The sequence below is a fragment of the Monopterus albus genome, unplaced genomic scaffold (assembly GCF_001952655.1).
Source record: "Monopterus albus unplaced genomic scaffold, M_albus_1.0 scaffold57.1, whole genome shotgun sequence".
NCBI classification, from domain to species: Eukaryota; Metazoa; Chordata; class Actinopteri; order Synbranchiformes; family Synbranchidae; genus Monopterus; species Monopterus albus.
The window spans coordinates 1275769-1286487 of record NW_018127937.1 but is presented as its reverse complement, the minus strand read 5'-3'; the positions used below and the strand labels follow the sequence as shown (position 1 = coordinate 1286487).

Below are 10719 nucleotides of genomic sequence, written 5' to 3'. Positions count from 1 at the left end.
GGTGGCATATAGAAGCATAGGGAGAGAGAGGAGAGGAGAGGAGAGCAGGAGGGGAGGGGAAAGAAACTCAGAGCATCATGGGGCCCCCCAGCAGCCTAGGCCTATAGCAGCATAACTAAGGGAAGGCTCAGGGTCACCTGATCCAGCCCTAACTATAAGCTTTATCAAAAAGGAACGTCTTAAGTCTAATCTTAAAGGTAGAGAAGGTGTCCGCCTCCCGAACTGAGACTGGGAGTTGGTTCCATAGGAGAGGAGCTTGATAGCTAAAGGCTCTGCCTCCCATTCTGCTTCTGTGGACTCTAGGAACCACAAGTAAACCATATGTATCCTAAAACTTTAATTGGAACACCTACTGAAGCTGTTGCTGTTTTTAAAGCTGCACAAAAAAACTGAGCATTTAGTGCTGTTCAGTCTTTTTATCAACTGTTCTGACTGAATACTTACCGTCGTTAATAACAAATCAGAGTCAGGGAAGCAAAAAGGCATCTGCTGCCATGACGGCATGAGCAGTGACAGGCTTCACTAAAGCACAGGCTACGCAAATAGAGACGTGTAACATCTGACTCAGACTGCAGTGAATCAAATGAGTCAGACAAGACCTACCTGTGTCACAGATGATGTGCAAATCAAAAAGGCAGAGAAGAGCTTGATGGGAGAGTGTGTGACTGACAGACAGGTGGCTTAGCTTTTAACTGAAGTATGATTCACTGTCTTACAATCAGGGTTCTCTTAATTTTGGGCCAGCTGTAGATTTTTTTTCTCAGTGTAAATACTTGAGCTGGAATAATGAAAATCTGCAGAAAATGTGAGAATCAACATCCATTGTACTGACGGAGCGCATTGCACCAAATCCTCTGTGGCCTCTGCCTGTGCACATCACAGACACATGCACTTGATGCAGGATAGTTGTGGTTGTGGACAAGCTAAGTGAGCTACAGCACGTTAGCTTGTCCACAACCAGCTAACTTTGACTTTGCACCAGCAACAGAGGCAATTAAAAACTGTGCTTGTAATCACTTCTCTAATTTTCTATGGAACACAATCAGTTAGCTTGATTTGCAGTGTAGCTGACAGCATATGATGCTGGTTATGAGTTCACTTCCTGTCTCCAAGAAAGTGCCATTATATTACGGTGGCCGACACGGTCACAACACATGCAAAAGACACAACACATGCAAGACACAAACGCGGTATTGAACAAAACACATGCAAACGGAAAACGCTGCATTAACCAAAAAAACACATGCAAGACAGAAACGCGGCATTAAACAAAACACATGCAAAAGGAAAACGCTGCATAAACCAAAAAACACATGCAAAAGGAAAACGCTGCATTAACTGAAAACACATGCAAAAGGAAAACGCTGCATTAACCGGAAAACACATGCAAAAGGAAAACGCTGCATTAACTGAAAACACATGCAAGAGAGAAAACGGAAATAGGGGGAGCCCGATCGCAATGATGGGTTCATCCCAACATTAAGGAAGTAGAAGAAGAATAAGTAGTGAATACTACCGCGAAAATTAAGAAGAATACTACGGCAAAAGAACTAGCTAAGCTAATTTAAGTTATTATAAGAAGAAAAAGAACAAGAAGAAGACCACGGGGCATTTTCAAGGTTACAGAAACGGTACGTTTTCCATTAAGTTCCTTTTTAAATAATTGCCCGTCATCTCTTACGGTACTATAAAAGAGCAACAAATGTACCTAGCTAAGGATAGTGTGCCACAGACTGTGTTTAACTCTGATTAGCTCACGTTAAACCTAGTAACTCGGGATAATAGCGTTAGCTAACTAGTGTTTCTGTATGGTAAGCAGCGTAGATAAAATGGATAAAAAGGTGCAGTGAAATAACTTTTATTTTCAATATATATAAAGTATATAACAGATTTTGTGCAAATCAGGTGTGCAATTTCAACGTTAACTTTAGTTTTCTCTCATATACTGTACAGTCTCCTTATATTGGACCTTTCCAATTTTAGTAACTCTCCTCTTCTCAGGAGGGACTTTGTTTGGCAGATCATTTAAAAAACTGATGTTTCTGCCACACAGACAACAAAATGCAGGAGACGCTATCAGTGCAGATCCGCAGAATGGACAATACATCTGTGGTGGTGGGGAAGAAGAGGAGAGTTACTAAAATTGGAAAGGTCCAATATAAGGAGATTGTACAGTATATGAGAGAAAACTAAAGTTAACGTTGAAATTGCACACCTGATTTGCACAAAATCTGTTATATACTTTATATATATTGAAAATAAAAGTTATTTCACTGCACCTTTTTATCCATTTTATCTACGCTGCTTACCATACAGAAACACTAGTTAGCTAACGCTATTATCCCGAGTTACTAGGTTTAACGTGAGCTAATAAGAGTTAAACACAGTCTGTGGCACACTATCCTTAGCTAGGTACATTTGTTGCTCTTTTATAGTACCGTAAGAGATGACGGGCAATTATTTAAAAAGGAACTTAATGGAAAACGTACCGTTTCTGTAACCTTGAAAATGCCCCGTGGTCTTCTTCTTGTTCTTTTTCTTCTTATAATAACTTAAATTAGCTTAGCTAGTTCTTTTGCCGTAGTATTCTTCTTAATTTTCGCGGTAGTATTCACTACTTATTCTTCTTCTACTTCCTTAATGTTGGGATGAACCCATCATTGCGATCGGGCTCCCCCTATTTCCGTTTTCTCTCTTGCATGTGTTTTCAGTTAATGCAGCGTTTTCCTTTTGCATGTGTTTTCAGTTAATGCAGCGTTTTCCTTTTGCATGTGTTTTTTGGTTTATGCAGCGTTTTCCTTTTGCATGTGTTTTGTTTAATGCCGCGTTTCTGTCTTGCATGTGTTTTTTTGGTTAATGCAGCGTTTTCCGTTTGCATGTGTTTTGTTCAATACCGCGTTTGTGTCTTGCATGTGTTGTGTCTTTTGCATGTGTTGTGACCGTGTCGGCCACCGTATTATATACATCTAATTTGCAGCAGCAGATGTTTTGTAGGAAACAGACTGATGACATGCAGACTCCGCACAGAAAGGCCCCGTGTTGGAACCCGGAACCTTCTTGCTATGAGGCGACGGCGCTAACTACTCCACCATGCTGCCCACCTTTACCTGTGACCTCAATAATAAACTTATAATTGAACGTTTATGACAGTTTCACCAAAAACTGAAACATATTGAGCTTCATACACACAAATGTTAAGGTGGAAGTGCTGCACTGAAGTGGTAGAGGTGTACCTAATAAAGTGGCCAGTGAGTGTATGTTGACACTGAAAGTAGCAGCAACATGTTCACAGGCGACAGCTGTTTTCTGCCAACATATCTTGCAGTCCAGCCTCCAGTCGCAGTGGCTCTGTCACAGCTCTCGGTTCAGGTCAGATAAAGGAGGTGGTCTGGTTTAATACAGGAACAGTTCAGTGACTTCAGACGTTTAACCAAACCTCTATCTTTCCCTTTACCAAAGAGCTTTTGTTGTTTAAACCACAGACGGTCCGTGACGGTCGTGCACTTTGTTCACCTACCATCCAACCCAACCAGCTCAGCTGCCATTAATACATGTGGAATAACGGTGCAGCTTCATTCAGTGAGTAAAAATTGGCGATCCAAACATTTCTGAGCTAGTAATTATGTTGCCACCATGTAATTAAGATAACAGTTTACGAGTTACTGGAGTAATTCACCACCAGCTGATGGATTTATAGAAATGGTGTTGAGGTTTTGAAACCACACTAAAGTCACTTCATAAGGACTAAATGATTTATGGTCATTGGACTGTAAAGACTTAAATTGGACTCAGATTAACGGCATGCTGGTAAAACCACAGAGGTTACACGTTACCTGCTCTAGTCAGTGCTACTCCTAATCCTTCAACATCGCAGCATCCACCTAAACTTTACAAATAAGTGGGGAAAAAAGCCACGTTTTTGAGACGGCGTTAAAAATAATGTTTTTGAATAATTATCTCTGTTTGGGAGCAGATACAATTACTCATCCCCTGACTTTTACCTTTTTGTTTTGCCTTCTTATGTGTTCCATTACCGGCTCCAGAGTTTTTTATTCAGGCATTAAAACGCGTGTGCAGACAGTTTAGCTGAGATGCTCGAGCCCTAACTGCACCACTCAGAGACATAAATCCAGCTGCCTCTAGGTTTAAACAGTCGTCTCTGCTCTGTGCCACCATGTGCGAGATTATTTGCATCAGGCGACTGTAAATACTTGGACGCTGTCAGGTGATTTTCCTCTGATGGCTTCATCACACCCTCTTTGTGTTTAATGGGGCTGTGTATCACACACTGGTTCATTCATGGAAACATCACAATGCGTGTGTGTGTGTGTGTGTGTAATGTGATAATTTGCATAATAATCTCAGGGGAAGTTGTTCTCAGATCAGGTGCGGGCGTGGGTGGGTGGCTGGGCCTCCCATTAGCTGGTGGAAATAGAGGAGGACTTTAGTACCTGCTCTCACACTGTTTTGTATGTAGATGTAGGCTGCAGGTCGTCGTGCGCTGGTCTGGTTTCACATTCACTGTTTATGAGGTGAATGACTGTGCATGCAGCAGGATGAGATAAATGCATAGAGATGCTGAACACGCTCAGTTCAGAACCTATATTGTTAAAAACAACTGGCAGAGCAATGAGGAAACGTGTCAAACTGCCACACCGGGCAGAATGCTGGTGACATCTGGATAAAGGTTTGATCATAAGGAGCATGTGATCAGGTTTGTTTTGGTCCCAGACAGGCCGGACACCTTTCATTATTGACTAGTCTGATCATTAGTTTTTGAATAATTAATCCTTTGTTAGGTAAAATGTGATAGTGGACACGTCACATCACAGTCCAGCCCTACGATGAACAGTTTACTCGGTTGTTTGTATTCAAAACAAACCCTGTCCCTCTTGTAGCCCACCGACACCGGTCGAAGGTGTCACACTCTGAGTGCATGTACTGTTTGTGTACAGAGATAACCAGCTAGACATTGAAACCACAGTAATGACGAAGACAGATTCCTGCCCGACCTCCTGGACCCCGACGGGGACGTTTTCATAAAACCACATGATTACAGGACGGGCCCTGTTGTGTGGCTGCAGTCCGAGCTGTGCCACAGTGACACGACTCTGGACGGCCTCCTGGCTCTAAATCACTATGTAGCGGTCACCGTGCGCTGAATACAAGATGAAAAATCACACCCAGCTTTGAAGCCACACATGTAGTTGCAGCGGCTCCACGTGCGTCCTTGGCGAGCAGAACAGGCCTTGATGGATCTGTGTTCGTATCAGTGAGCCACATGGATAATGCAGCAGCTTCTTCCTTTGGCTCTTCTGTGTCTGAAGGCTGCTCCTGAATCAGTAAATCAATGTGTGACAGCAGTTCATCAGTGGAATATGTGACTGTGGTAAAAGGCAGGATGGTGCAATGTTGCTCTTTTGTGTCACTTCTTACAAAATAGATCAGTGCCTTCAAGTTGACGTGACTGGAAGTTAAAGATGTAATCTACTAATTTTACACATTTTCTTGTCTGTAGAATATTTAGTTTTATGTATCTTTAGATATCTAGACCAAATTCTAAAACTTCTTAGATGCATCCAGCTAAGCTGAAAAGATATGTTAATGTCAAGGTGCATAAATAACAAGAGCAAACCCACAAAATATCGTCCATTACTCTGTGCATCTTATTTTTTGTCATGCTCCACGTGTGAGTTGTTTATCTCTCTTTCAGATCGGTACAGTTTTAGACGAATTCACTTCTGTTTTAAGGTGCGTCTCAGCCAGTTGCCTCTGGTTAACCAGGCCCAGACAGACAGGAGGAAGAGTTGTGTGTCTGTCTTTAAATCAGCTATAATTAGGATTTTACCTTATCAGTGGATCAGATGATCAGCCCTGTGATAGACTGGCCACCTGTCCAGATGTTGGCTGGGATCGGCTCCAGCCCCCCCTTAACCCTTTACGGGATATAGATAATGGGTGGATGGAGAACAGACAGGGTTAAAGGAGCAGACCCACTTTGTCTGTCGTATAAAACTGGTGTAATGTGGTCAAACGTTCTGGATTTAGTTAAAGTTCTAGATGCAGCAGTCTGAACCATGTGAAGAGTTTTAGTCTTAGCACGTGGAAGGCCTGCGAACAGAGTGTTACAATGGGTGGCATGGGTGGCACAAAAGTGTGGAACAGGAAACCTACACAGTAGATGGTATCTTCAGGTCACATGGGAGCAGTGTAAACCTCAGTTAGTCCATCTCAGCCAGAGAACACACGGGCGTCTCCATGAAAGCTGGGTGGCTGATGAAGCTGCTCCTTGGGCGAGTGTGATGGAATGAGAAGAGGCAGGGAGGAGATTGGTTGGTCTGACGCTGCCACAGTGATGGATGCAGACCACAGCGCACACACACACACCCACACACACAACCTGCAGCCTTTTGTATCTGACCACAGTAAGGGACTGTAGTCTTTTTGGATTTGTAGTGAACCTGCCCACACTGACTCTGAATTAGTTCTAAATCTACCATATTAGATAAGGTAAATAAGGAGAGTAATATTTTTATACTTTTATGAGTCTTTTAACACCAGCTGCTGATGCTCTTGCACACAGCGAGCATGCAAACTCATTAACCCTCCTTAACCTGTGACCTCTGTGAGGATAGGTTTTCTTATCAGCTGCAGCAGGTGCAATGTGCTCGGTATCAGCTGATAGATTCACTGGGATTAATGCACAGTGAAGGTTATGTTTCCCTCCCTGAGTCAGCCCACTCATTAAAGTGCTTATATAGAGTTATGCTGTTTATGGCAGTGTGGTTACACACACACACAAACACTATGCCGAGAAAAGACAGCCATCGTTTGAGCTCAGTAACGTCAGTGATAGAAGCATGGTGTGTACATATACAAAGACTGAGACACATGACAATGGTTACAAATACACGCACACGCACACTTTGTTGACTGAGTGCATGATTGTATTTTAATAATCTTTCATTTGTGCTAATATGCCGGCATCTCCTATAATTGGCTTTGTCGTGTTTGTGGTTCAGCATCATCATGTATAATTAAAGTCAACACTTGTCAGAATGCTACATGGTTTGAAACTCATACCCACTGTGTGTGTGTGTGTGTGTGTGTGGGGTCGTCTGGCAGCCATGTTTAATTCCCAGCTGATTTGATAGGGAGTCATATTGATTGTTTCCTGCACCTGATAACTCAGCTGTGTTTTCCTGGGTTTCTGCTGAGGTTTGATGATGACTCAGGGTTCTGGTCTGGTCATTGGTTCATGTATGACAAATACAGTGACTAGTTGTATTAACATTATTAGAAGAAGCTAGATTAAATATTAAGCTCTATCTTTTGTTACTGAGTGAAACGAACAGATGTCCTCTTTCACCACTGAACGGTTTGGTTAAACAAATTCGATAAGAGACTCAGAAGGATTCGGATTTGATCAGATGCTGCCCATGTCCGTCCGTAGCTGTCGGTCTGGTTTAACAGCCAGAGATTTCTGTCAACGGTTTAGCTGTGGGACAGTTTCTGGTGTGTTGTATTCAGACCCCCTCCCGTCACTGCACCACCTCAGTCTCTCCAACAGGTGGAGTCTTGGGCCTTTCACAGAGAGAGGCCGAACTCCCTGCTAACACACAGCACAACACTGAGGACACACACATACACGTAAACTGCTCGTGTGTCTCTGTTTGTGTTTGCAGCCTGTCACACTGGAGGGAGGGAGGAGGAAAGTTGAGTTTTGCCGCCCGCAGCATCATCTGTCTGTAATGGAGAGCTTCGGGAGGTGCAGCCTCTTATTAAAGGGTCAGCATGGCGCCGGTCTGAGCCTCCTGGTGTTTGGAGGAGAGCTCATTGCAGCGTTGGAGGGAGCATGAGGGTAAGTTTCCTGTGACTGGAGCATGAGTTGGTGTAAAATATGATCCTTAAGCTGCTGGTTGTTGCTGTAAATCAGCTATTTACTCAGAAAAGCGCAGGGAGAAAGTGTAATGTGATGAAATGTTGTGGCACTGACAAAAGGGAGTGAACAGCAGTGGAAACGTGGGTTTTTCTTCTTCTTGATGATTTACAAGGCAGTGCTAAACAATGCACAAGAGCACTCGGAGAGTGCATGTACCTCCACCAAGGCACAACATCCGCTCATGCAGATGGGTCCTTTGTGAAAAAAGGATATCCAGAAGAACACAAAATGTGTCCTAACATCCTTGATCTGGATCAGATCCAGGTCATCTTTCAGAGTATGACAGGCAGTTATACTGTACATCTTACCTCAACATGTCAGGGTTCTAGCTTCATTATAGGCCAAGTTATAACAGAAGATATGCATTAAATGGAGTTTACAGTGTTGCCTTTAAATGGACATTAGATCCAGAAACCAATCAGATCTAGATGAAATTTCATCCCGGTTCCTCACAGCAGTCAGGGCACTGTTGGCTATGTCATGGAGGTCTGTGCGGCCCTCCAGGGATTTGCCTCCCCAGACCATCACTGACCCACCACCAAACCAGTCATGCTCGATGATGTTGCAGGCAGCTTAACGTTCACCACGGCGTCTATAATAGCGCTAATCTGGAGACGGTGATGTCTTGTGTGTCAGTCCTCCACTATATTCCAGTTATCTGAACAACTGCTGCCACAAAGTGTAATTCCCCAGAGGATGAATCGTAATGATGATCTCATAACTTTTAATGTAGTGCCAGAAGCAGGGTGACATCTTTATGTTTGTTTCTTTATTGTTAATTAAATAGCGATGCAACTATTGGGTGGGTTGCCATAAAACTTCAGTGGAAATGTACGTTATACTGGATCCCCTGACTTTTCCCCTAGTGCTGTTATCAGGTCAAAATGTCAAAATACCAGAATAACTGATGACATTTGCAGCAGCTTCAGCCCTTTTCACTAATTAGCAGGTGTTAGCATGAGTTGAGATGGTGGCCTAAAATGTTATTATTGCCACTGGTTGCATGTTAGCATGCTAACTATGACGTGGTTGCATTTACTTCATTCACTGCACCATGACTACACCTTCACAACCTGGACTTCAGCATTCGTCTGTCTTTGAGCTTGGTTTTCTTTACAATGAGCATTAAAGCTTTTGGTGGACTGAGCCCTAATTCTAATAAAACACTAATATTTGATGCATTTGAAAACACACCTTTTCTACTATCTACCTATCCATCCATCTATTTGCAGTGTGAGAAGCTACAGCTCATTAACTTGCATCTGTTTGTCATATGGCCTCGGTGGCCTCGGACCACATGGGTACACTGTGGGTACACTGTGCACCAGTGCAGTAATTACTGCTGCTGTGGAAGATTGAAATCAACACAAAGTGAAGAAAAAAAACTTCCTGTACTTTCACTGAATGTGCTCTGCAAGCAGAAAGTGTAGCCGCATTAGTGCCGGAGGAGCTAAAAGAAGCAGAAAACTCAAGCTGCTGAAAATCTGGAGGTGTTGGTGTCAAACACATCACCACCTCCACAGCCACATTTCAACTAAAACACCTGGCTGAAAAGTAGAGATAAACATGAAAACTTGGAGAAGCTGTTTTGCTGATGGAGTCCATTGGACGTAAAGGGTCAGTTTTCATTTAACCTGAATGATAGAGCCAGATAGCTTCAGTTTTCTCTGAAAGGATAGACACAACAGGGGGTGGGGGGTGCTGTAGTCCACATGTCAGGGTGTGCTTGGGCAGTGACCACCACTGTGCTGGTGTTTACGAGGCTCTGTGCAGCGCTCTGCTCTGTTCTCAGTTTAAAAGCACTGCAGTTCATAAAGTGTAGTCTACCAAAAACATTTTTATCATGGAGATGTTCACCTCCACCTGAAATGTTTGTTTTGGTACATCAGGTGCCTTGTCTTGTATTACTGCTTAGATGGCAGGTACTTGCAGTGAAGCATGTTAAAGAAAAAACCTGAACCAGACCAGTATTTGCTGTGACCCGCTTTGCCTTTAAACCAGCCCCACATGCACACATGGAGCTTGTTCCAGCTGCCACAGTTCTCCTGTGGATTCAGGCTGTCTCAGTGTCTCTGTCTCTGCATGTGACCCCAGACCAACTCTGATATTGATGTGAGGTCGGGGCTCTGTGGGGGCCGGACCACCTGCTGCAGGACTCCTGGTCCTTCTGGTCTCTGGACATAGATGTTTATGACCCTGGTGGATGTCTGGGCTCAGTGTCAGAGCGAGTCTGGGACTGAGCAGACACCTCATGATGAGGAAGAATCTAAATATACCAGTGCCTAAATGTTTGCACAGTGTTGCAGATTCCCACTTGTTTCATCAGAACATCAACAGAGTCATGTCATACTCACCACGTAGCTGCTTTGAATTTCCTGTTTCTCCTGCATTGCTAGCTTTTGCTAGTCTTTTTTAAAAATCTCTGTCAAGCTTCCTGCAGATGTTTCAAGTTAAAAGCCTGTCAGGAAAGTGTGTGATTCCCTTTGGAAGCCTCTTAATGTGAAGCACATCTGTGCAGGAAGTGTTCATTACACACAGTATAGATACCGGCTTTCATCAAACTCGATTTGACAGTTCTAGGTGAAAGGTTATCCAATCAGAAGCTTTGTCCCGCCCCCATAAACACGACAGATGTCCTTGAGTTAGGTTTGAGTAATTGTAGAGGTGCGAAACAGCTATTTAAAAAAGACACAGCCGCTATTATGTAGTGTGAGATGAATAAAACAAAAATGGACATACAGCTAAAACAGAGTAGTGATTTTGCACATTTTTGACCC

The 10719-nt window shown here is 43.3% G+C and overlaps 1 protein-coding gene across 1 annotated transcript in view; it reads left to right on the top strand.

Moving 5' to 3' along the window:
• Window positions 1-10719, top strand: part of large2 (LARGE xylosyl- and glucuronyltransferase 2) — a 163424-nt gene that overhangs the window by 12249 nt on the left and 140456 nt on the right. Inside the window, exon 2 of the mRNA XM_020602643.1 lies at window positions 7686-7861. The gene's annotated coding sequence lies outside the window, so the exon portion shown is untranslated. The remainder of the gene's footprint in view (window positions 1-7685; window positions 7862-10719) is intronic.